This window comes from Helianthus annuus, chromosome 17 (genome assembly GCF_002127325.2).
Source record: "Helianthus annuus cultivar XRQ/B chromosome 17, HanXRQr2.0-SUNRISE, whole genome shotgun sequence".
NCBI classification, from domain to species: Eukaryota; Viridiplantae; Streptophyta; class Magnoliopsida; order Asterales; family Asteraceae; genus Helianthus; species Helianthus annuus.
In genome coordinates this window covers 63636720-63660853 of record NC_035449.2, presented here as the reverse complement: position 1 = coordinate 63660853, position 24134 = coordinate 63636720, and the positions used below count along the sequence as shown (strand labels likewise).

General features: G+C 37.6%; 1 long non-coding RNA gene across 2 annotated transcripts; it reads right to left on the bottom strand.

The window, feature by feature from the left end:
* Positions 1-11163: 11163 nt before the first annotated feature.
* Positions 11164-12328, bottom strand: LOC110922548. 2 transcript variants are annotated; one of them, XR_002583243.2, is made up of 3 exons: positions 12175-12328; positions 11873-11921; positions 11164-11446 (listed from the first exon to the last, which is right to left on the bottom strand). It is a non-coding gene; the product is annotated as an uncharacterized LOC110922548 (long non-coding RNA). The 2 variants fall into 2 exon arrangements; XR_002583246.2 differs by lacking the exon at positions 11873-11921 and having other exon boundaries at positions 12175-12301.
* Between the last annotated feature and the right edge of the window lie 11806 nt (positions 12329-24134).

Below are 24134 nucleotides of genomic sequence, written 5' to 3'. Positions count from 1 at the left end.
TAACGCCGTTTCCGGGTTTTCAAAAGAAAGCTGGGATTTTTATATTTCCAGAATGCTTAAAATAATTTATTTAACATATAAGATCAGTAGAAAAAGGTTTCGGGTCAAAAGAATGTATAAAACTCATTTTATGGCTTAAACGGTCAAAACCGACATAAACCGAATCGACTAAGCGATTTAAGAAACGATCAGCCAAAAATTAAATAAAAATCATCAAAAATCCCAAAATATTATATAACATCAGTGGGTAAAAAGTTTTGTATCAAAACGTGGCCTGAAATGGGTTATATGCGAAATGTGCCGTTTATGTAACTTAAGAACATAGTTTTACGCTAATGGCCATAACTCAAAATCTGGACCACCAACTGATCCGAAATTTTCGGTGCAAGTTTATATATTAGAAATAAGGATTTCTACTCTTTCACTTTTCCAAAAATCACGTTTTATATCAAAAAGGGCAAAATAGTCAACTTTTAAGCATAATCGGAAACATGCAAATGAATCAGCTAAGCATAGACTCAAACAACAAAAATTCCAGAAAGTTTTACCAAAATAAAAATGGTCAAAAATACTCTCCAATACAGATCTCAAACATGCATGTACGAATCCGAATCGATAGTCTACGAATTAGTCGTTTTACAAAACTTTCGGTTCCGATTCGTATCTATACTATAGATTGTCGAGTAGGTTATGACAAAACACATTCTTACATATATTATAAGTTATTTATGATGATCAAACAGATTGCATGTCCTCTACATTATCATTTAAGCTAACTTTCACAAAAACCATTTCTGTTGACTTTTTAAGAATGCCTTTGACTCGACAATTAGCATGCAATAAGTGGGAATCAGAGAATACCCTTTTGAGGGTTTGTTTCCCACATAAGTACCAACATATATGTGGTTTCAATTTGAGAAATGACTGAGTAAAACTCGTTTAATCAGAAAGTCAAAGTATAAGAACAATCAGTTTGACTTTTAGCAATAATCAAAGCAAGAACGAATTAGAGACTGAATTAGAAGCTTACAAAGGTCCTATTGAAGCTTATCTAACTCTAGGAGGTGGCCTTGTCGTTCAGATTAGCTCCAGAAGTCTTGAGAGAGTTCTTGAGAGTTGAGAGCTCTTGTTACTAAATGCAAATGCCCAAGAAAATGAACTTTGATCTGATTTAAAGCTGAATTCAGAGGTTGGAAGGAGGTTACTGTTACCATAGGCATGCATGGGATTTTATTGGAGCAAAATTCACGAAATTCTGATGCTGGTAGTCCCACGCGGCCCGCTTGGGTCTGTCCAGGCGGGTCGCCTGACCTGCTGATCAGCCAAACACTTTCAAACTTTGCAGCTTTGGTCCCTGGTCTTGCACGCGATGTTTCGGCTGCTTATTTTGACTCGTAAACCCCCAAACTTGGTTTCTAAGAACCTTAGGATATTTACCAACATGGTAATGTCCTCAGATAACTTTGCGCTCAACCGAAAAGCCATGAAATTCGACGTTGACGCTTTTAACCCCTCAAGTACGGTTTTGGCCATAACTTTCTCATACGTTGACGAAACTTCACGAAATTTTAACCACATATTCTAGTGAGTATATTTTAGCTTCTCAAAGCTTCGGGTCTGCTAAAAGTTCACTCAGAGGTATAAATTAAACATGTTGACACTTTTGGCCACTATAGTTTGCAATTCCTCACTTTTGTGGAATTTCCGCGTCGTATGATCCATGAACCACCCGTTTAAGGTTATGAACATTATGTAGGGTTATCATAGAGTCTTTCTATCCATTGTTGACACTTTGGATCCTTACGTTCCATAGTTTTCACTGTTTGTCACTTTTAGTCCCTCTAAAGTTTGTTTTCAAATACCGGAACCTTATGACACGTGTCAAGACATTATTGGACGAAATTTTTCGAGGTGTTACAAGTATCTTCCGGAATATTTCATAAGTTATGTTTTAGCGTTTGGCTTCACAATTACAAGCGTGTAACTTAAATATTTATTCCGTGTGATTTTTGGTATTATATTGGAGTTGTAAATGTCATGGTAATTGTTAAGTTATATTATTTTACCCTAAAATAATATAACTAGTTCACCAAGTAACAAATATTCACACAAGCGTCTTATTAATAAATATATATTTGTTCATTTTTATTTGTAAAAACCAACCTCCGATACTTAGTATTATTGTAACAAAAACTATGGCGAAGTTTATTTTGAAAAACAAACTTAAAACATATTTGTAAACACTTGTTAGAAAATATTTTCTAAGTGTTTGAATTTTTAGAAAATTTCGCCATAGTCTCCTTTGTAAATGGAGGTGTCCATGCTAATAAGCATATCATTTTCTTTTCGAAAAATCATTCAAATCAATCAATAACCATACTCTAAACAATATTACACTAACCAAGTGCAAAACTATTCTATTTATAACACAACATGAACTTGATGTTTTATAAAAATGCGTAGTAACTCGGTGAAGTGTTTAGTGGGTTTAGTTACCCTCCAAAGTTGGTTTACTTTTGTTAAAATATCATTCTCAGGATTTTTAGATGTTCACAACTTGTGAACTCATTTTACAAAAATATTTATTTTCAACACCTTCATGTTTACTAGCATCCATATACTCATTTTATTTCCAAAAATAGTGTAAGAATCATGATCTTTCAAAAACCGTCTTTTAAGCTTGGTTTATTTAGGAAAAACCATTTGTAAACCTCAGATTCATACAATCATCAACTCACTTTGTTTACTCATTTTTCAAGAAATCACCTTGTTATCAAGTTCATGTCTAAATATGAAGGTGATCTTTTTATGTAAGCCCCTAATCACCTCCTAACTTGTTAACTCATGTTTTCAATCATAATTTAACAAGTTTCATATGATGACTATCATCATACTACCAAGAAATCACCAATCAATCATCAACATAACCAAGACAATATCATTCTAGTAATATTTCATTATGTTTCATCCCTTTTTCATATTATGTAAAGATTTATGTTCAAGACTTATGTGCATGATCTTTAGTGTTCTTGTAAATTTCAGCATAATGTAATCTTTAACCACTAAAAACATGAAGTATCAAGAGTGTAAAGAAGCCTTACAACTAGCTTAAAGCTAGGGAAGATCACAAGTTAAAATGTGGAGGATAATAGCAAACAAAGGTGGTCCTTCAAGTTCCGTGAGCACCGAGCCTCGTTGATGATCTTGTTACACCTTGAAGTACACTTGGATGGCTTGAATGGAAATCAAAAATGGATGTGGTGTAAGGGGGTGTTTCGGCCGTAGCTATGGAGAGGAGAAGGGAAAGATGTTGGTGATAATGGTGAGATGGTTATATCTAGAGTTATTTTATAATCACAAGTTCTAGTTATCCAAAGGTTAATGTGTGGGTTAAGTACACTACACCATCTTACCAAAATCTTACTAATTCCAAGGGAGGATCACATTGGGATTTTGGGAAGATTTAACTAAATCTTGATGGGTGGGGCCCCTATGGGCCGTAAACTTGCAAGGGGGGGGGGTTAAATGAAAATTCAAATGATAAAAGGTGATTTAGTGGAAGGTTAAAGTGTTAAGTCTAGTGTTTAGTGTGTACCATGTATTATGTAGTGTGTTATAGTGCTCAGGAACCATAACTAGCTCAGAAAAAGTGAAACAATGTTTTTAACAATATTTTTGTGTTCCGTGTAATGTCCGGTTGCTCGGTTAGATACAGTTCCGTTAAAGTCTCTAGTTATTCCGTATAGTGTCTTTTATGTAACTTTTTGTGAAACTTTTAATTCCCGGCACTTAGGAAAGCATACAGGACCATTTTGCCATATTTTTGCATGTTACTAGCATGTTAAAATGTTGAATCTTGTTAATAAATGCAGAATTTTGCACTTTAAGTGGGTTTTAGGCACTTTCCGGCACTTTCCGGCACTTAAACTATCACCTAGTGACGCAGTTTTATGGTCCTTACTTCCCTACACTCCCTACTAGTGTAGTACCTTGTCTCTGGCTCACACTGGGCCTCAAAACACTGTCTGTCTATGTACTGGCACTGTCAGTATAATTCTGAATTACCCGCTCACTGTGCTAACTGCGCTTTGTGCATCAAGTTTGTCACTAAAGTTTGTGCGTAATAAATGGAGTGACAGTATGAAATGTGGTGCATATGTATGTATGATACAGAAATCAGAAAGCAGTTTAAATCATCAGTTGTAATCAAGCACAGTCATTAAGCACAAATTTAACATTAACTAATTATACGAACACCTGTAATTATGAGGGTTGTCACATAATTCCATCTACGAACCATAATATGTGCAATTAAACATGTTGATACATTTTGAAACGAAACAACCAAACCAGTGGAACTCACCAGCAGCGTTTAGCGTTTAGCTGACCCCTTTTTAAAACTAACATGCATTTCAGGTAACTTGAGACTGATGTGATCCGTGTATGTTGTTCAAGACGTGTTTATTGGCAAACATTGAGATAGACGCATGCGACTTAGAAGACTTATGTGGTTCATGGGAACACGCAGTTGTAACATACGTGTAGTATGTAATCAACATTTTGTAATTAATAAATTGTAGTGTCTTTATAAACAATGTGCATGTACCAGAGGTGTCTGTTGCATCCCATGTTTTTCTTCCGCTACAAATCGGGGTGTGACAGGCAATCTCTCAAACGAAATTTCGGTAGCAAGACCATATGCCAATGAATGGTTCCCACCTGACTTGAAGTCTGTTAGGTTTGTATCATCCTGCACATTTTAGTCTGATTGTGAGCCTACCAATACATCATTAGTAGAGATACTTATCATTTCTCAATTTTTTGTTTTTCATTTTGAACATGTTGACCGACCACACCAGTGAATATCATCATCTTCCTTTATCCAAGAAACTCGTTTTTGGTTTTCTAATAATTTTTTTTTAATTTTTGAATTTTTCATTTTTTTTTTGGAATTTTTCAATTTTCAAACGTAAAGACAGAAAGTAAAGACATATTTTTGGATTTTTTTAATTATTCGAATGTTTTTGTATTCTCTTGAAATTTTCTCCCCCTAAAATGCTAAAAGGTTACGAAATCGAAAATCTGTTTGTATTTTTAGAGTTTTTAAGAAAATATTTACAAAAACAATTAGCCAAAGAAGTTACTCGGGTATCACCTTAATGTCGTTGACCAAAAGTAGATAATCAACACGTGATTTATCAAAAGCTTTTGTGAACAGGTCGTCACGTTGGTGATCAGTGTGGATTTTTACAACATCGATTAGTCTTTTGTCAAAACAATCACATATGAAGTGATATTTAATTTCGATGTGTTTGGTCTTGGAATGCTGCATAGGATTTCTAGTGACCTATAAGGCAGCATTGTTAACAACAAATATAGGAGTAGATAGGAATTCAAAACCGTAGTCGCGCATTTGTTGTTGTATCCAAAGAACGTGGGATCAACAACTAGAGGCAGCAATGTATTCTGCTTCACAGGTTGATGTAGCAACACAGGTTTGCTTCTTGCACTGCCACGTGACTAGGCGATTTCCTAAGAATTGACATCCCGCTGTTGTTGATTTGCCATCAATTTTGCATCCGCCAAAATCAGAGTCACTAAACGCGATCAAGTCGAAACTATCATCCCTAGGGTACCAGAGACCGGTGTCCGGGCATCCCTTCAAATAGCCGAAAATCCTTTTAACAACTGTCAAATGTGAGGCCTTCGGGTTGGCTTGATATCTTGCAAGCAGGCACGTTGGATACATGATGTCGGGCCTCGAGGCTGTGAGATACATGAGAGATCCGATCATAGCGCGATAGTATGAAGAGTTAATGCTTTCACCCTTCAGATCCGAAGTAATCCCGTGATTCTGTGGAAGTGGGGTACCAATGGGCGTTGCATCAGACATCTGGAATCGGCTTAAGATGTCACCAACATATTTTGTCTGATAGATGAATATCCCAGACTCAGTTTGTCAAACTTGTAGGCCCAAGAAGAAATTCATTTCCCCCATTGCGCTCATCTCGAACTTTTCCTACATAACACACTCGAATTCCCTGCACAAAGAATCATTAGTTGAACCAAATATTATATCATCAACGTATACCTGCGCCAACCGAAGATCTCCATCTTGTTCTTTGATAAAGAGAGTGCAATCAATAAGACCTTTCCGAAAACCATTCTCCAGCAGATAATTTGATAAGGTTGCATACCAAGCTCGTGGCGCCTGATGTAAACCATAAAGAGCTTTGTTGAGCAACCAAACCCGATCTGGATGAATAGGATCTTCAAAACCCGGAGGTTGTTCGACGTACACCTCTTCTTCAACCACACCGTGTAAGAAAGCACTTTTGACGTCCATCTGGTAGACTTTGTGTAGGATCGTGAAACGACCTTAATGAGTCGATCAGAAGAGGTCTTAGACTGAATCAGAGGCGGGATTCATTAATTCAGTCTTTGTTTAGCTTGTATAACACTATAATCACTATTAACTGTCTCTTGTATTGATTAGAACATGTCTACAGTCTTGGAGACACAGTCTCAAGCGGAATTACATCTTCAAGCGAAATTACCACTTTCTACTTTCAAGCGGAATTAGAAGCTTGATTTCGCTTGAAATGACCATGTGTCATTTCAAGCGGAATTACCTATAAAATCCCATTTCTCGTTTTACGTGCATTGATCTATCAGTTCTAACCTAAGACTCGAACGAAGATGAAGTCGACAGACAACTGCACCAACACACTCCCCCTTGAATGTTGACGGAATCTTCAGTGAGAGTCTTTAATCATCACGACTCTTCAATCTTGATCGGTCTTCTTTCTCTCTTAGCATGTACCAGGATCTTCTCGTTGGCTCTAACCTCGTCAGACTCCCCCTTTCATCATGCTGGGATCGCTGTCTGGAATTAGCTATCACCTTGAGATCAATTCCTGGCTTTATCTCTGTTCAGCTCATTACTTACACGATTTTCTCACAAACACATAAGTTTTTACAATAGTTACATCAAGTTCAATTTAATGACCTTGATTAACTAATCAAACTTTCGTTCTCAAAACAAATTTCTTCATTTAAGCACACACTCCCAACCCTTGTTCATCATGTTCAGCACTTTGAATTTTGACAATCAGCTCTTCAACATTAGTTGTCGAAAATCTTTTTGGATTTTTTGAATGTAACAGAAATGAAATGCAATAAATAAATATTTACAGACACTATTTTTGTGAGTTTGTGTATGAAGATCATATCAGTTTATGTAGGACCGTTATTGACAGTCGTGTGAGTCAATCAGAGCTAGATACTACCGAAAATGCAGCGGAAATACAAAATCGGCATGAATCAAAGCAGAAATGGAGTAGAAACAGAAGTAGATCACTTTAAAACTGTTTTCTCATTAATCTTTCTAAAAATAGTCGAGCAGCAGTTTGGCTACACAGTGAACATGAACGTACAAAATGAGAAAACAACTACACTATATATAGGGGTTGGGATTTCGCTTATATGACCATGTGTCACTATGAGCGAAATCAGCTTGTTGGGATTTCGCTCATATGACACATTGTCACTATGAGCGAAATCAGGACATTACAAACACAGTTTTACACATTAACCCCCTATACATTCCATAAGTAACATATCTAGACCCTATTCATGAATAACTAAGACTAAGACGCAGGCTTTAGACATTCGTGCACCAACAAACTCCCCCTTGGATACAGCCGCAGTCTTCAGTCTTGGTCTTCGGGTCTTCACAAGGACTTGAACTTTTCTTCATGTTGCTTAGGCTTCCTCCTAAGTACGTTCCTTATCCTGTCATTCTCTTTCTTTCTTGCCTTTTCTTCTTCAGCTTGAATATTCATCCACGTTCCTTTCTTTTCTTCAAGCTTTTGACGTTCATGTTTAGCTTTCCTCTTCATCTTTTCGTCGAGCGACCACCATGATGACTTCCATTTACTCTCAGAATTGATACCTTTCTGAAAGCAAAGGGTCGCAACTCCCTGAAATTGCATGGCCTGCTCTTTGTCTTCTGGCTGATAATGAATCTTATTGAGGAACAGACATTCGTTATCCTTCGCAGAGCAATTGACTAACCACATCGGGTCATATACATGTATCTCTCTCAATTCTCCTCCTGCTCTGTAAGTAATGACAGCCTCAGTCGAAATGTAACTATAAACCCAGCCCAAAAATCCCTTATAGAAATCCTGCTCCATTGGTGGCACTGGGATAGTCTTCATTGTCTTTGGCTTTTTGACGTTAAGGATAGTTTCAACAACTCCTGTTTCCGGATCAACTCTCTGTACTCTCTTAGGGTAATGTGGCTTCCAGTGACGAAACTCTTTCAACGCTTCAAACTTGATATACCTCCACATTGGAATATCATTCTTTCGTACCGGATAATCTAAAGATCTGACCTTAGATAGCTCTTCCACATCCCACCAGGGTAATGACATAACGTCATATAAGTATTCAAAGTACTGTACCCCACATTCTCTCCTGATTGCGTAAGCATTCACTTGAGGTAAGAAACCCCAGCTTATGATGTCACCGAGAGACACGCTTCGATCACGTTGATAGTACTTTAATGGTCGTTTGAACTTCCTCTCGTGACTGACTTTGAACCACTTTTTCCTTTCTTCCTTTTCCATGTCTTTGGGAGTGCCATCAAAGTTCTTATCTTTCAGGATCTCTGAAACTTTTCTTCTCAACTCATCTCTATTTTCCTCTGTAAAGAACACCATCAGTGTAGGCAACTGTGAAGTATCTTCATTAACACTTTCATCATCCCCCCAATCTTCGACTTCAACTCTGTCATACATGTCGGCATCTTTAACATACTTATACTCGTGATCAGGCTGCTGATTGATGTCGAAGGCGTTCAATTCTTCTTCAAATTCGAACTTAAAATCAGGATTCACCATGCGAGTCATTTCTCTAATTGTTTCCAATGTGTAAGTGTGAAAATGTTTGCCTTCTTCTCTGTAAGTATCCAATCTCAGGATTAACTTTTCGGCATGTTGAACATTTTGTGCATTACCTGACTTCCCCTTTCCATCTGCTCCCCCTGATTCTTCATTCACTGAATCATTCATCAAATCATCAACTGTTTTCTCAGTGGAAGCTTTAGATACTTTCACACCCGTACCACCCTGAGCATCATCATCATCATCATGGTGAGAACCATGACTGCTCGCTGAATAGACTTTCTCATCTTCATCATCTTCCTCGTCACCCTCCTCATCATCATCTTCTTCATCACTATCACCAATTAACTCATCAACAGGTGTATCTTCTTCAAACAGACTAGATATAGCAGTGATAGGTTCAGGATTTTCAACAACCATAGAAGGAACAATCAATCTCTCTGTCACTGCAGAACTTCCTTCAGTGCCTTTACCTTTAATTTTCATTTGTTCATTAATCTCTGCTTGACGTTGCGCCCTGAGTTCTTCAACTTGCAACTCTTCAAACTTTTGCTCTACAGACGTTCTGAGCATATTTTCAACGACTTTGTTCAACACGTAGAACTCATGCTCTTTCATAGCTTTAGCATCTTCCAACTCTTTGTTTTTCAACTCGAAATATTTATTTTGTTCATCTCTTCGAGCTTTCGCTTCTTCAAGTTCAGCAACTCATACTTTCAAAATATCTATCTCTGATTGATCACTGTCAATCTTCTTCAACAACTCTTTGTTATCACCCTGCAACTTCTTCACACGCATTTCAAGAATTCTTTCACGATCTGCAACTTTCTTGTTTTCAGCAGCTAATTTCTTGTTTTCAGCAATCACTTCATCAACTTTCTTTTCAACATTCTTAACCTGTGAGGTGTTTGCAAAATCAAAATCTCCTACATCATAAAGGCTTACATTCAAATTCGAAGGTGTTAGTTGACCTTGGAAAACCTCGGTACCCCGCAGAACCAGGTGTTAGTTGACCTTGGGTGAGTGGAGATGTTTGAAAGATTTCTTGCGATGTAAGAAAGGTTTGTTGTGGTGGTGGTGAAAGATGTAGTGGTGATGGTTGTCTGGGTGGTGTTGATTGTTTTGGTGGAGAAGGTTGTTGTGGAGGTGTAGGTTGTCGTGGAGGTGATTGGATTGGTGATTGAGGTGGTGTTGGCTCATGTGGTGGTGTTGATGGTTTACTGGTTTCTTTGGAAGGTTTCTTTTTCAATACAATCTTTGGCATTTTAATCTTCGGTGTAACTTTTCGAACTTTTGGAGATACAACTTTCTTTCGTGCTCCAGCTTTCTTTCGACCGACAGAAGGAGATTGTGACACAGAAACATGCTCTGGAGAAGGAACATAAGCTTCATCATCATCCTTTTCCTGTCTCTTTCTCTTTCTCAACAATTTTTCTTGTTTTGTTGCTTCCTGAACTCTTCTTAAATGTTCAGTCTCGTCAATCTCATCATCTGAAGAGCTCGAAGAACTTGTAGTGCTCTTATCCACATCATCACCCTCAATGTCATCAATAACCTTCTCTTTTCCAGCTTCGATATTAACCACTTGATCAATTTCAGCAGTCACTGTTGGCCCGGTTTCCAAGACATCAACATTAAACATCATATCTTCACCAACATTATACGGATCTTCTTCCGCAGTTGCCACTTGCTCAACTTCTTCAGGTTCATCAATCAATAACGTTTTTGTAACTTTCTTTTGTTTCTTCTTCGGTTGTGATGATGACCCTTCACCCTCTTAAACTTTAGGAGTAGCCTTTCTGCGTCTCCTCCCTGTTTCATTTTTAATGTTTTTAAACTCCTCAAGAATTTTCAGCTCTTCAGCATAGGCAGCCTCTTTCATCTCTCACTACAAAAAAATATCATTTAGTGACACACAAAAAGTGCCACAAAACAACAAAAAAGTGCCACTAAAGACACCTGTAGGAATGTACGGCACACAAAAAAAGTGCCACTAGAAGCTCTGACGCTAAAACCTTTTAGTGTCACTTTTTCGATCTGCCGCACAAAGTCTTTAGGCTTTTACTGGCACTTTTTTTCTGCCACTACAAACTTTTAGGCTTTTAATGGCACATTTTTTTGAAACAAAATCACATAAAATTAAATGCCATTGACATTTATTATATTAATTTTCATTGAATACAAATATTATATATTTTTATTAAAAATATAAATAAAATTGTAAAATGTAAAAATCATAATGTAATCACTTCAATTAAAAAGTTCAATCAATCATCTTCCAAAGATTCCAATGTTTGCAAACAAAAGTCTAATAAGCGTCAACCTATGTCTAAATACCAAACATACAAAACAAATAGTCAATAAATGTTTGAATAGAAACTCAAAACTTCATTACATTCGTGAATCTCTTACACAATCTTGTTTGCAAGTAAAATAATCGTCGTGTTAACCCTTTCTAAGCAATCATATTTCCCACTTCATAGTTCTCTGCACTTACTGCTTGTTGTCATCGCATCAACCAACTCACTATATTCAACCTGAAATTTTACATTTCATGTTAAATTGATTAGATCTCATAACTATAACTATAAAAGATGTAAGAGCAATTAATAAAACACAAATTCACACATCACTTTAAGCTCTTCAGCCAAAGATAGGGTAGTTTTTTCAATACCTCTAGTTGTCAGAATTGCCATCAACAAACGACAAGAGTGTTCATGATGAGAATGTTTACCCATTAGTTTATAACGAGTCAAATTGAGTTGTCTTCTATATAAGACAGATCAATTGTGAACTAAAATATTGCTAAAAATGTGGTGAATGGGTCAATAGGGTCAAAAGATGCCCAAAGTAGATTCTTTAAGCATGCGGTCTCTTTTTTGTGCTAATGTAGTTTTTTAATTAATTATAACTCACTAACTAGAAGTTAAGCCCCTAGATGGAGTAAAAGAACATACATATACCTGTAATTAAGGTAGGTCCTTAATATCCTGTTCAGTAACAAAAAGCCACCTAGAAAAAATGCATAATGTTATTTCCAGCCTAATTAGAATCGAGATGTGTTAAAAAGAGTTATTTTACATTATTAGCTAGTGCAAAAGAGCATGAATGATCAAATCATTAATAGTTGGTATATAGGTTAAAAATGTCAAAGTTACCTTAAGATAAGTTATGTGGCATGGAGATATCAACTTGATAAATTAGCATGAAAATAAAGTCAAGATCACAAATATGAAAACAAAAACATTTATTTTCTAAAATATACCTGTAAGCTAGTACTTCTGATTTATAGAGTCCCCTAACTTGTCAACACCATAGAGAACTGAGAATAAACATTATATATGATAATATAAATCTACATTATTGTTAGAGATTTAAAAAACTCAAAATATCAACCTTCTAAATAGTAATAAACATATTTTGTTTTCTGAGAACTGTCAAAATCTTATATACGATGTCATGAAATAAAGAATTTGCATATACAACAAGTACCAAAGATAAAAACAAAGAATTATATATGATCATAGTCATGACTAGTGTGAGAGTAAAACAAACATGTTTTGGCATGGCTATAGTTCAAGTGCTACAAAGAGATAACTACGAGTGGCGGACCTACCCACAGTCGTGGGTGGGCGGGCGCACCCCTTGAAAAAAATATTTTAGTGTGTTTTTTAGGGAAAAAACCTGACCGCACCCATTGAAAATATGGTTGAACGCATCATCCGCACCCCTAACAAAAAATTCCTGGGTCCTGATAACTACATCAAAAAAATATAATACAAATGGAAGCATTCACATTTAAAAAAAATAAATCAAACCTCAAAAAAATAATAATAATAATAATAATAATAATAATAATAATAATACATCATGGAAGCATTCACATTTAAATATGTAACAAATCCCATGTAGATTTTAATTTCAAGGGTATGATCAAATATATACCGTATCATCAGAAAATGGAATGGTAGTAGACAATAAACGATGATCTCCGCTAACGTCATATCAATCTGAATACAATATATAGGACACACCCACATTCATGTGGCCTAAGTTAATACAAGCCCACTGTAATTGTAATAAGATATAATTATTATATAAATAAAAAAGAACTTTCCAAATCTTATAAGGTATGCTGAAGCTAAAAGTGTGACACCTGTGTCACCGCGACCCTCAAACAAATATCAAGCCGATGAAATATTGTATTTCATACTTGGGATCTTGTATAAATATGTGTATCTTTTGCACATATCAATTCTTGTTCAATTTCAAACTTTACATCGCTTTCTAGAGAATTATACGCAAACTGGTGCGTAAACGTACTCAGTTTAATACGACAAATACTCCGGAACATCAACATATACTCAACATACCTTAAATAACCTTTTAGAAATAAGTTTTGAAGGCTTTGGTATGGCAAAAACAAGTTAATTCGCTTACAGGGACGAAACTTGACAAACTGCGAAAGTATGCCAATTTGAACTGTAACAGACATTCCAGAACATGTCCATAAGTTAAACATACCATAAATATCCTTTACATAGCTTAGAAATAGGCTTTGAGGTGCTTGGTGTGTTAAAACAAACTTTTGGATCATTCAGGGACTAAAAGTGTCAAAAAGTGCGTAAGTTCGCACTTTCACGCATAACTTACGTTCAGAATACATCCGGACATCCCAAAATTTATGTAAACATCCTTATATTATGCCTTAGTGTATGGCATGAGAAAAATCCATTCGTCGCGCAATTTGGATCGTCTTTCGTGCTTATGCGCATTCCGTCGTAATTAACCGAACATCGCGATCGTACGACCAAACGAACCGACATCCGAGATATTTTTGAGCACATTTTAAGTTCCCTATACTTTAACTTCATTTTAGAGCTTTGAAATGGGGTTAACGAGGCTTAAACATGTCAAAAATGCATCAAATACCAAGTTTTGGCACAACAGGGACCAAAACTGTAAATCTGCCAAACTAGGGGCTTACTGTCACACCCTGTCTTTTGCGGAAGCGTATGATGTGTGACTAGCTTGTTATCATTGCATTCGATCATAATAAACAACTACATGATTTAAAACGATGTTCATCCATTCGGAAAATTTTGAGGATCACAAACACTTGTCATTTAAGTTTTAAAACACAACCTTCATCTAGGTTACAATTCAACAAAAGTGGATGACATCTAAACTTGTAGTCTACTTCTAGTTACAACACTTGCGCCCAAGATCCATCCTGTCACCTGAAATACATGTAATTTTGGAAAACATCAACATAAAGTTGAGCGAGTTCATGCGTTTTGCATACCGAGTATGAAAACATGGTATGTATCTTGTATAAATAAAGTATTCTTGCAAAAATCAAGTTTTCTTGTGTACACCACGTACTAATTGAATGTTTGTACAAAGACATTTCGGCATGTGAGGACATATGGAGCATTAGTGTTGGCTCCTTTAAGGCATGTGAGGACTTATGGAGCATTAGTGTTGGCTCCTTTAACTATGTCGATTACCCTCGACTGTGTCGATTAACCTCGACTGTGTCTATTTCCCTTGACTGTGTCGATTACCCTCGACTGTGTCGATTTACCTCGACTGTGTCGATTTACCTCGACTGTGTCGATTACCCTCGACTGTGTCGATTTACCTCGACTGTGTCGATTTACCTCGACTGGGACACCGAAGCACTCAAGAGGTCACATAAGGACCATGAGTGGGGCTCGGCCGTACCCGTTAGATCTAACCCTCGTCCCTAATTACTGAATGTTTTTAATGGCTTGGTACTAGTTTTCACCAAGACTTTATGGCATTTTTAGTATTAAGTCTATGCTCACATGATCTAGTAATTTCTAGGCATTTCTTAAAGCACATCATACTTGGTTCTCGTTCTCACCAAGTGTGCTTCTCGTATTTTTGTATTCTCGATTCGTATTGCACTCGGTACTCGTTCTCACCAAGAGTGCTTCTTGTATTTTTACTACTTGTAAAAAAATTATAATATTTGTAACATGTATTTCACCCCCGAGAGTTATAAAACCAAAAACAGTTAAAGAAAAGGGGGAGCATGAACTCACAACTTTGCGTTCCTGCGTCGTAAACTTCACCGGAGTTGCTTATCTAGCGTCGTGACCTAAACGCGTTTTATTAACGTTAGTCACTAGACTTGTATCGCACAAGTGCAAGTCACTATCTTTTGTATTTGTGTTCTTGTGTTAAAAATATTTATATTTTTAACTATTTGTCTTATATCATTTTCTCAAAAATAAATATACGTATCTTGTATTTTGCACCCGAATTATGTATTTTGTCCAAGTAATATATTTTCATAAATATATCCTCTTGTATGTGTCTAAGCATGTTGTATGTGTATTTTCATGTTTATACTCCTCATGAGTATTTAGTGTATCTTTACGTCTCAATACGCTAGCACGTATAACACATACTATATTCACTTAGCACAAAAGTTGGTGATAAAATAATATATATTTTTCTCTCAAAAATATACATATTTATATCCACTTTTATTTTTGAAGAAATCCTCATTTCTTATCACCAAAAATTAGGGAAACCTTGGTAATACCTTTAAATACATTTTTAGGGAATAAGTTCTTCAAAAACTTATATTTTTCTAAGTGTCAAAATTTATAAAAATTTTGACAGAGTTTCCCCTAAAAATGGAGGTTTCCCATGTTTTCAAAACATGTGTTTATTTTCTTTTAAATCGTCAACAATCATCAACAACAATTATCAACAATAATCATCAACAACAATTATCAACAATAATCATCAACAACAATTATCAACAATAATCATCAACAACAATCACTAATTTTCCCCATTTCATGAACTTGCATATTTACAAAAATGTGTAGTAATTTACTAGCACATTTAGTAAGTCTTGTTATCTTTAAAAATAAGTTTAATTTCTTAAAAAAAAAAAACTTTATTTTTAAAGAATATGAAGTTCCACAACTTCTAGTCGGTTTTTACGAAAATTATTTCTTTGTTAAAACTTTTGTTACACTAGTGTTCGCACACTTGTTTGATCACAAAAAATCACTTTTGTTTGTGTAAGATCCGGATTAGAACATGTGATTTCTTTTGACGCTTGGTCTTTTGAAAATACCACTTGTGGACACATAGATCGGCTAGTTTCAGACACTATTTCATAAGTAAAAATACTTTTACACAAGTTCATGTTTCTTGTGTGGTAGAGTTTCACCTTTTAACCCTTGCACCATTTCAAACAAGCTTATGTCAAGATCCATGATCTTAACCAAACAGGGTTAAATGATGATCCGAGCTACCACAACGTAGATCGGGCCTAAATAATCACAAATTTCAATTACTACAACATTTACACAACTAGTGAGCTTTTAACCATCATTTTTCATGTTTTTAGTAGACTTTAATGCACCATTTTGTAAGATTTCGAGTTTTAATCATTACACATCACATTAACCACTTCAAAATAGCTCAAGAATGTGTTTTAAGCAACATACCACTAGCTCGAGGCTAGGGAAGTATCTAGACGCGAATGTGGTGGATAAAAGCTAGAGAAAGAGGTCCTTCGAGCTCCGAGTGCACCAAGCCTTCTTATGCATGACACTTGACACTTGTATGATGTTGGAATGTGAAGAACAAAATCGAAAAATATGATGGATGATCAAGGGGTGTTCGGCCGAAAGTTTTTGAGGGAGAGGAGAGAGTAGTTTTGTGGTGTTGGGTGGTGAATTGTTTAGTGTGCCATCTCAAGGTATTTATAGACATTCCATATGGCATATTCCTGGCATATTCCTGGAATATTCCTAGCATATTCCTGGCATATTCCTGGCATATTCCTGGAATATTCCTAGCATATTCCTAGCATATTCCTGGAATATTCTTAGCATATTCCTGGAATATTCTTAGCATATTCCTAGCATATTCTTGGAATATTCCTAGCATATTCCTGGAATATTCTTAGCATATTCCTAGCATATTCCTGTAATATTCCTAGGTTTTCTACGTTGTCTGCGTTTTGCAGTGTAAGCACTGTGTCGCGTAGGAACACACGGTACGTGCTTAAACTTGAAAAATAACGTTTTTAAGCGTTTTAATTTATTTTTCAGCACGAACCTGATTAAAATAAAATTTTAATCATAACAGAATATTTGTGGGATTAAATATTATCCGGCGGCCATCAACGTTCGTTTCGCAGTTTTGTCGCAATTAGTTCTGCTCTTAAAGTGTGTTTCGGGTGCTTTTTAGTGCTTATTTTTGCTTTCATATAGCATATATATTAAACCCTTATATGTACTCTTGGGTTTTAATGTATTCTTGTTATTGGACCTACACCTAGGCTCCAATTTTATTGTCTGATTGCTTTCTGCAGTTCCGTTGACACAGTGTGTCTTACCGGTGAGTTTACTAATATTTTTGACGCAACGCTCTCGTTTTTGCATAAAGCAATATTTTGTAGTATAAAACGTACATGAATTCACTTGTATGGAATTCAGAAACTTATTTCTCTTGTAAACTAGATCATGTATGTTCATTAAGGCACAGATCACTGTTCATTTAGTGTACGGAATGTACGGAAAAGTGACGGTTGTCACAGTCTCCCCCCGTTAAAAGAATTTCGTCCCGAAATTCAAGCGATGCCATCGGTCGCAGGGGAGTTGTGAAACCAATATGGTCACTTATATTTGAAACACGTCTTTGTGTTCTCATGTCATGTATTTTATCATGCTCAAGTAAATCAATCATGTCTTTTCTGCATTTTGTGGACTCTTGGTCCGAAACCTCAACAGGTTGTATAGTATATCATTGACGTGAATCTTATTTGTGGGAACTATGACTGTTCCTTGCGTCAGACTCCTCTAAAGACTAGACACATGAATGTGTCGCGATCACTACTGATCTTTTTCTGGAAGCTTCATCTTGTGAACAATGGTTCTGATCCCTACACCGGGGATTCAATCTTTTCGTTTTCGAATTCACACTACGCCCTTTCTAGGCGCGGCTCTCAATTTAGTCGTGCTTCTTGTCTCAAATTCTTACGATTTCTGCCTCTAGATTTTTCCTGGATTCAATCTTTCTGTGTTCTGCGGGCTGTCTTGATATAATCGCATATATGAACGACCTTGCCTCTAGATTTTTCCTGGACCATCTCGGCCAGTTGATCCATTATTCCCGGTCTCCGTTCAACACAATGGGAATTGACTCATTACGTTCCATCTAAAGCTTTACACAAAGCGGTTTAGACGGCGGCGTGATAAATACTGTTGTAGGAAGACTCTACTAAGGGTAAGTGAGTGTTCCAACTTTTTATCAAAGTTTATCACACAAGCACGCATCTTGTTCATACAGTCTGCATCGTTCAACAGCTCAGTTCATATTCGAGTTCTTACGATCATCGGTGTGCTGCAATCCCTTGCGATCAGTAAAGATCGTGCAACGTTTTCTTTCAGGTAATAACGCCCAGTTTGCTGCGCGCAATGACTGTACCTATCTCAAGGGTTCTTCTCATGATTCCTTAATCAATGTGCCACGTATGTAATGTCGTGGTCTTGTTGCATCGGCGTACAATCGAGACTTTGTCGAGAGGCGTCACATAATTGCAACTCTAGCTCCTTAGCTCTTGGTTGCAGGGTTGGCATGAATCTCGTTCTTATCCATCATGGATCTGAAAGTTCTCACTTCGCGAATTCGAAATCCGCTTTTCGTCATCATAGCGCTTAACTGTTCTTTCTCTAAGAGTTGCAAGGTAAATTGCAGTTGTTGCTCACGACCTTCCTTGGTCATTGGCCATATGAGAATGTAGTCAATAAGTATATGGCTTATCTAGGTATGGCTTACACGTTCGATTTCATGAGGTCCATGAATATTGTCGATGCATGTGTTAGGCCAAATGGTACGACATGGAACTCGTAACTTCCAAAGCGAGTCCTAAAGGTCGTTTCAGGGACACTTCCTTCTGGTATACACAGTCATGGACATCCTGTCCTCAAGTTGATCCTTGGGTGGCAACTAGGATCTTATGATTTTGTCTGTTTATGTTGCCAGTCGTTGGCAAAGGATTCTGATTCTCAATTCTCAGGAATTTACGCAAAATGGAACTGCCAACTTTCTCCTCATATCCCTAACTAAAGGCGTCATGTCCTTAACTTTCTCTGTCTGGTAGCTCTTGCAGTTACGTCCGGAGCTCATGCTTTACGGACGAAGTTAGTCGGTAAGACATTATTTGACACTGGTGCTGCTCTTGGCACGTGGTTTATCCTAAACTTCTCTTGACGCTGCGAAGGGGCATTTCTGGCAAGTCTTTTGAAAAGGCTACTAGAACTTCTTCCATCGCGGGGATGTTCCCAGGTTCTGCAGTCTACTCAGAGGCATTTCTATGCCTCTTCGACCAATGAAGGATGTCGTAGATCTGCCGCCTTATGGGGTCTAGCATCCTTGCGCCTATTACAGTAAAGTTGGGTTTCATCATTCGCACGAGGGATGCGTCTGATTTTCTCGTATTGACGACTTCAGCTGCATACTTGGATTTCCGATCCATGCTGATTATTATGACCTCACGAGTCAATGGTAACAGAAGGTTACGGCCCTCTGAGTGCCTAATCACGATCCTTAATCGCTTCGACTGTTTAAGCTATCCTTCTATATGCCCATTTCTAAAGAATACGGGACGTCTATCTTACTTGAGACTAGGCCAAGAAGTTTCTTAAGTTCTAAGCATGCAAGGTTAAGGTTGATGCCAGTATTAGAAATAGATGCATAAGGGTGGTTAATAGGGAACGTACCCGTAACCGCATCTGGATCCTAGCGTGGTTCACGAGTTTCGATCGTGAAAACCCTTCCTTGCTTGTTTCTTCTTTGGGCAATCTTTCCTAAAGTGCCCTGCTTCACCACATTTGTAGCAACCGGGTATTCTCTTATTTCTTCCATCTGGGTCCTTCGCCCAACAGGCGTCCCTGTTGTGCCCTTCTTTTCCACACTTTCCACACCTAGGCTTCAGACATCGACCTTTATGGTGAAAAGTGCATTCTCTGCACCTCGGCTTAGTCCCCGAGTAAACATTACCACCTGCCCTATTAATGGCTCCATCAGTGCTCCTGCCATGTGGCGAATTCACTTTCTTTCTTTTGTTTGCTTTAGAGCTTCCATAGTTGAGTTGGGTGCTCATCTTTAGGTTTGAGGACTTCCTCTTCTTGTTGCTTGACGACTCCACATGAGTCTCTTTCTTGTTATCCTCAGATTCCGAAAATTTTCCCGCACGTAGAGCCTCTTCAGTAAGGGTGACACTTATATCGATAGCCTCTGCGATGGTTGAGGGTTTTGAGGTAGTAACCATGCCCCTAATCTGGGGTGCAAGTCCCCAAATGAATCGTTCTATCCTCTTGAATTCCGGTTTGACTAGGTAGGGGACGACCCTAGACAAGTCGTGAAATCGCTGGACGTATTCAGGAATCTTCGGTCCGTCCATTTTCAAATTCCAGAACTCCACCTCAAGCTTCTGGATTTCAGTCCTAGAACAGTATTTCTTTTCCATCATTTCCTTGAGCTCGTCCCAGCTCAGTGCATAAGCAGCATCTGCACCAAGGGTCTGAACCTGAAGGTTCCACCATGAGAGTGCGCCATCCAGAAATAACCCTGAGATATAGGTAACGCTTTGTTGGGGTGAACAGTTACTCATTCTTAGAACTGAGTCCGTCTTTTCTGTCCAACGAACAAATGCAACGGCACCTCCTGTGCCATCAAAATTCAAAGGCTTGCAGTCCAGGAACTGTTTATAGGTGCAGCCAGTTGGAGGGTTATTCTCAGTCGTGCCATTGATGTGCTTAGAGCGGAGGGCTTCATGTCGTGCAATTGCCTGCGAGATGCATTCTTGCAGCTCGGCTTCTGTTCTTGGTAGCGTACTGGTGTTTGTGTCTCGCCTGGGCGGCATTCCCTTCTGCCAAAACGGTATGAAGTAGGTTAGGCAACATTCCAGGTGTCTATGAGGTACATAGCACCATAAGCCATTATGTAATCACCCAATTTCACATGTATACATAAATACTCAATGTATGAGCGGGAAACAGTTACTGAGCCTTCACTTAGGCTTGCCAACTTGGCTTAAAACGAACTTGAGGTTACATTGCCTCAGTCATTTAGGTTTCAGTTATTTCCCGCTACATTGGTTTTCTTAGGTTTTTGGCTTTACTGGGGCGTACATTTTCCCTTAGAGGGGGTTGCTCGTGTATGGGTGATAGAGAGTGCAAAGTCGCTGAATCTCTTGAATGTTTCTCATCTTCACTTGCTTAAATGTCGTTTTCCTCAAACGTCTCGTACGCAGGTAGAAGTGTCAGTCACGAAGTAGGCTGAGACAGGCTTCCTACTTTCTTACGTGCTAAAGCACTGATCTATGTGATGTTCTACCAGATGAAGGTGAGGACACCTATACATTGAATTTGGTGTGGTTTTCATTAGCTCGACCCGTAGAGTCCACCAGGATTTCTGTGCACTACAAGTCGTTATTACGTGGGCCCCCGTAATAATAAATTGTCTTGCACAGTTACCCCAATTTTCTCTCGTCCAAGCAGATGATTGATCTAGGAGGGGACACTACTGTCCTTACACTCCTTGCCATGGAAAGGACCATTGCGGAGGTCCATGCGCTAACATTCGTTACTGTTATGCGCGTATAGGCACGATGATTAGATGGAATAGGAATGGAGAGAATTCCTAGTAGTTGGAGGGGCACCTTCGTGATGAATACTTCATCTTCCTTTTCTAGTCAAGTATGTTGTCAATTTTGCTTCACATAATCCGGAGGGATCTCGTCCCGTTGATTAAGAGTTCGTTCAAGGTCGCCGCCTCTGCCTCGTCATCACCACCGTAGTTTGGCATCTTCACGTTCGAGAGGGAAGAGCAGCCATCTCCTACGGAAGTAAGCTCAGAGTCTTGTCTGGTAATCACTCCCAGCCACGAGCTTTGCAAAGGACGCGAGGTCGATAGCTTCATCGTGCGAGTCACGTACCGTAATAGGAGTCGGAGTCGAAAGAATTTTATTCACGTCAATAATCATTCCGTACACTTATTCGTATGCATGAATACAAATAACAAATATGCTACTTAGCATAATCAAGTAACTTAATGCATTATACCACGTATAACTCTCGTTTTGGGGGGGGGGGGGGTTATTTTGTCAAGTCTAACTTTTGTAGACTATGCCTTGGTTGGCACCTTACTCTATGGGTATTCCTCACTAATGTCCTTGCCTTGTCTTTTCTTTGAAAAGTGTCTGACTCGTGGATCTTGGCGCTTTCGTGAATGCAATGAAAACCATTTTGTAAAATGTTTTTGTGAAAGCACTTTAGTGATTGTAGTCTAGACTCGAGAAGGAATCCTAGTTCACTACAATCGAAGCTCTGATACCAAACTGTCACACCCTGTCTTTTGCGGAAGCGTATGATGTGTGACTAGCTTGTTATCATTGCATTCGATCATAATAAACAACTACATGATTTAAAACGATGTTCATCCATTCGGAAAATTTTGAGGATCACAAACACTTGTCATTTAAGTTTTAAAACACAACCTTCATCTAGGTTACAATTCAACAAAAGTGGATGACATCTAAACTTGTAGTCTACTTCTAGTTACAACACTTGCGCCCAAGATCCATCCTGTCACCTGAAATACATGTAATTTTGGAAAACATCAACATAAAGTTGAGCGAGTTCATGCGTTTTGCATACCGAGTATGAAAACATGGTATGTATCTTGTATAAATAAAGTATTCTTGCAAAAATCAAGTTTTCTTGTGTACACCACATACTAATTGAATGTTTGTACAAAGACATTTCGGCATGTGAGGACATATGGAGCATTAGTGTTGGCTCCTTTAAGGCATGTGAGGACTTATGGAGCATTAGTGTTGGCTCCTTTAACTATGTCGATTACCCTCGACTGTGTCGATTAACCTCGACTGTGTCTATTTCCCTTGACTGTGTCGATTACCCTCGACTGTGTCGATTTACCTCGACTGTGTCGATTTACCTCGACTGTGTCGATTACCCTCGACTGTGTCGATTTACCTCGACTGTGTCGATTTACCTCGACTGGGACACCGAAGCACTCAAGAGGTCACATAAGGACCATGAGTGGGGCTCGGCCGTACCCGTTAGATCTAACCCTCGTCCCTAATTACTGAATGTTTTTAATGGCTTGGTACTAGTTTTCACCAAGACTTTATGGCATTTTTAGTATTAAGTCTATGCTCACATGATCTAGTAATTTCTAGGCATTTCTTAAAGCACATCATACTTGGTTCTCGTTCTCACCAAGTGTGCTTCTCGTATTTTTGTATTCTCGATTCGTATTGCACTCGGTACTCGTTCTCACCAAGAGTGCTTCTTGTATTTTTACTACTTGTAAAAAAATTATAATATTTGTAACATGTATTTCACCCCCGAGAGTTATAAAACCAAAAACAGTTAAAGAAAAGGGGGAGCATGAACTCACAACTTTGCGTTCCTGCGTCGTAAACTTCACCGGAGTTGCTTATCTAGCGTCGTGACCTAAACGCGTTTTATTAACGTTAGTCACTAGACTTGTATCGCACAAGTGCAAGTCACTATCTTTTGTATTTGTGTTCTTGTGTTAAAAATATTTATATTTTTAACTATTTGTCTTATATCATTTTCTCAAAAATAAATATACGTATCTTGTATTTTGCACCCGAATTATGTATTTTGTCCAAGTAATATATTTTCATAAATATATCCTCTTGTATGTGTCTAAGCATGTTGTATGTGTATTTTCATGTTTATACTCCTCATGAGTATTTAGTGTATCTTTACGTCTCAATACGCTAGCACGTATAACACATACTATATTCACTTAGCACAAAAGTTGGTGATAAAATAATATATATTTTTCTCTCAAAAATATACATATTTATATCCACTTTTATTTTTGAAGAAATCCTCATTTCTTATCACCAAAAATTAGGGAAACCTTGGTAATACCTTTAAATACATTTTTAGGGAATAAGTTCTTCAAAAACTTATATTTTTCTAAGTGTCAAAATTTATAAAAATTTTGACAGAGTTTCCCCTAAAAATGGAGGTTTCCCATGTTTTCAAAACATGTGTTTATTTTCTTTTAAATCGTCAACAATCATCAACAACAATTATCAACAATAATCATCAACAACAATTATCAACAATAATCATCAACAACAATTATCAACAATAATCA